Below are 4,082 nucleotides of genomic sequence, written 5' to 3'. Positions count from 1 at the left end.
CATGCAGACCCAGTTTCCAACTGGAAGGTCCGAAGTTTTGTGTAAATAGAAAGTGTTCACTACATCGAGGGGAATACGGTGGAGGCGGTCATGTTTATCAAGTTAACGTGGCCTGCTGAAGCCACAGGTAGCGCAGATGGAGTTTAGGGAACCTTTAGAGTCGAAACGCAAGGTGCGTTGCGAGCGTCAGGCCCCAGCAGCCACAAACCCAGTGGCCCATCACTCTGAAATAAAGGGTGTTGGGACAGCACCGGTTGAATTATCTTGCGCCATGCATTCTTGTAGCGCAATCAGCGCTGTGGCTCGATAAGCCCCGCAGCGAACGATTGACTTTGAAAAGTCTTTGGCAAATCAGACAAAATTTGTATTCTTTGCTTTTAAAAAGTAGAGTGATATCTCAGGTTTTAGTGGCTACATGAGGCCATGAGGTATTAGGGCCTGTCTATGCTCATGGGTGTGAGCAGAAAGTGTGTAGTCCCTAAACATGTCTACCCTTTCTAGCACTAGAGAAAAACATTCCTAGGAGAAAAAAACAATATTTCATCAGATAAAGGAGGAAACGATGATTCTAGAAACCAAGTATGATGACTGTAGAGTAGTTCATTGTTTAATCACAAACAAAAGTGTCAGATATGCATTGAAATAGCGCGGAAGTCGATATAGCCACGGCGACGTATAAACAGCGCGGATGTCAGAATAGCACAAAAATCGTCAAAATGGGGTTAGAACCGCCAGGTTTGCGCCCAATTAGATTAGGAACTAATCCAAGATAATCTAAAAAAAATTACATGTTAAAAAAAAGGCGAAGAACGGGTTAATTGCGACGCCCGATCAGCCGGAAGCCGTCGATGAAGTGTGAAAATGATCAGATTTGTGTCAAATTAGAATAAAACTATGTATATAAATGAAAATAATACTTACGAACACCGAGCATTTTATAATTTGGATCAAAATTTCTCGAAAATCTCGGATGATAACGTCACAACAAACTGAAAACGTCGAAGCAGGGTGAAGTTTTACACGAATGATTAAACAAATAAAGAACACATAATTAGAGTTTACAATTAATAATTAGTAACTACTTTGATGACACCAAACTACTAATTACTAAAATAATTTAATATAGGCGCTCTGCGGAAAAAGCGTTAAACGCAGAGGACGAGAAAGAAGACGGGAAGAGCGAAATGTCATACGAAATAGCTCGGCTTTCCATAGGCGTGATTAGCTACAGACGCCAGCGTGCCCAGAGAACAGCAATGGCTAGCAAGCGGTTTTCGCTTTAGCGCACTTAGAGTTACCAAAGTGCCTGAAAAGAGTTTTTTTTTTCTTCCTTAGCACAAAGCAGTTATTCTAGTTTGCGAAGCGTATATGCGAATCTTGATGGGAAGTTAACAATGGGCGGGAAAAAAATACATGTTTTAGCTGTTAAGGTAATTAAAGGAGGAAATTATTTTTACTCTGTCTGCTTGCTTGTTTTTGTCATAAATGTAATAAAATAATAACAGTATTGTAATATTAGTATGATGGATAACCATCATCACCATCTCCATGCTTCAGCATGCAATGACATCTGCTATGCTAACGTTTGCGAATAACCTTCCGCAGTGATTCATGAAGAACATTGTTTTAAAGTGACGCCGTTAACTGAGCTCCCGTGCAGCGGGAAACCGGAGTCGCTGACACTCTGTGTGGAAGGAAATCCTGATTGGTGGAAGAGGAACGTCAAACCACGGCCGGACTCAAGCGGCGATGGCGCGTGCTTCGCCAGGTCTAGGGTGCCTCGATTCGCACGCCCTTCTGCCGCTCCATAGAGGGGGTGCACATCGAGGCACCCTAGCCAGGTCAGAGCCATGTTTGTAAGCTTGGAGAAGGATTAGAATTTACGCAAGAGCAGCCTGAAGGCGATAAGTTACAGTTTTTAGACCTGCAGCTATCTATAGCAGGTGATATGTTACGGTGGATGTACCACCCACGTGCGCAGAAAGGATTTTTATCCTACGAACCAGCTCACAAAAAGACAGTAAAGCGAGCCATTGCAACATAATCCCTAGAGGCAGCCATTGTAAAGTCATGTTCCCATACTATGCAAGCAAGTTTCCAGCAACAGGTAGCCAGGCTTGAGAATGCAGACTTCCCTCAGTAAAACTATATTTCCGTAAAAAGAAAAAAAGAGAACATTCCTCAGACGATCAATGGGCTTGTTTTCGTTGGCTTTGTGATGTGGCCGTCAGACCGTGTCTTTCGGCGACTTCCAAAGCCCAGCTCACTGCCCGCAGCTGTACCACAGGTTCGGAGCTGGTCACCGCAGCCTTCCACTGTAATGGGTTAGATAACAGCCATTCGCCTTTGGGTTGGAGCTCAGGGCACCTGTGTAGGATATGCGCTAAGTCGGCCTTTTTGGCTTCGCAAAGCGTGCATTCGGGAGTTTACAGCCCTGGATTAACCAGGGATAGTTTAAAACGGTTAGGGAAGGCATCCGAGTGGAGCACCTCCACGTCACTTGCTAGGTTTTACTCAGGGATTTATCCGGGGGTGGGTATTCTAGTCTATTTCTTCGGACGTTATTATGCGTTCCTTCATCCCATGCCCGTGTTTTTAGTGCGCTGGCTCTACTATTTGCGTCCCTGACGGTCATGTTTTCCGTGTTACAAGTTCGTGTCAGTCATAGTTTCAAAATGGCAACCCAGCGTGGGCTTCGCATACATACCACGTGACCAAAATGGAACCATACCACGTCGCTACATGGCAGTCGCATAGCAGCAACGGGCGCGTAGCAGCGGTGCTCCAACGCTGCTGTTGAGACGTATACACTTCGTATCGCCCAGTCTGGCGGCATCTAGATTGGATTCCATAGTACTGCCGTTTCTATAAAATTCGCGTGCAACCCACCGAAGGCTCGAGGTGAGTGCTGCGAGTCAAACGATTCGATGGGCCATGGAGCCCAGAACTGCTAGTTTAGTCGGAGCCTAGTCTTCGAGGTGGATTCGCACCGGCGAGATTTGCTTCCGCAAACGATGCCCTCCGAGGATCTTCAAGCGACCACTGCGGCCGAAGCAGAACGTTCTGGATGGTGTCAAACGATTCGCCACTTTGCGCTGTACACCTTGCTGTCGAAATTTGGCTTGCAGCACTCATTTCGGACATAACGAAGGAGTATACCGGATATAGTGGAGCTAGATATACATCATGGGATCCGCATTTAAACAAAGCTGGTTTGTCAGATTAGTGCAGAATAAATTCCCTAGCGCTGCTTATATTCCAACAGATAGCGTTGCGCGCAGTCTGCCCATTATTGAGCGATAATCGATAGCAGCGTCGGCTCATGTTTTCGCTCACAACACCCACGCCGGATTTTCTGGAGAATCACGAACGTGCTCGCGTGCCTAGAGCTAAATTCTAGGCCACGAAGGCACGTTCATACGGATGGGTTAAAGCATTGCTCTATGTATATGCCACGTGGTCTTACGCACAATGCGGCAGATTATGAATATATAAGCTTAGCAGTGTGTGTCAGGTTATATAAAGACAGTAATTAAAAGAGTAAGCACTGGCCATATCGCAAACGAGCATGGAATTGCGATACAGCGTAATATTTGAGGTGACAGCGAAAACAGCACTAGTATGCTTGGAATAAGCACAAAGGTAGCTAACAGCCACTAACAGCATGTAATGGATAAGAGATTTTTTTCTTTATTTTCTGTTGGTCAACGTGAAATAGTGAAGTAGTCATGAGGATGATCGATTGCAAAGTAAAAGAAAAAACTATCTATGTGCAGCTGGTCAGATCCGAACCCACGATCTTCGAATTCAGAGGTCGAGGGTTAGGACTGATTAGCAAACCTACCAATGTAGTCTCATGCTTTTCCGCACTTTAGGCGATAGTGCACTGTGATGCATATTTTTCACCCATTCGAATTATCATGCACATAAAAAAATGCATCTAAAGCAATCAATAAACTCATGCTGTAATCTTCATCAAGACGCAGCACTGTGCAGTACACGATCTCAAGTAAAACTTGTTGCTGGGCTAGTTGGTTCATGATCGTACGGGGAAAAGTTATCGCAAAAAAGGACAAACACAA

Source organism: Amblyomma maculatum, chromosome 6 (assembly GCF_055883805.1).
Source record: "Amblyomma maculatum isolate TAMU_Amacu chromosome 6, ASM5588380v1, whole genome shotgun sequence".
In the NCBI taxonomy this organism is placed as follows: domain Eukaryota; kingdom Metazoa; phylum Arthropoda; class Arachnida; order Ixodida; family Ixodidae; genus Amblyomma; species Amblyomma maculatum.
Note: the sequence above shows the minus strand (reverse complement) of the source record.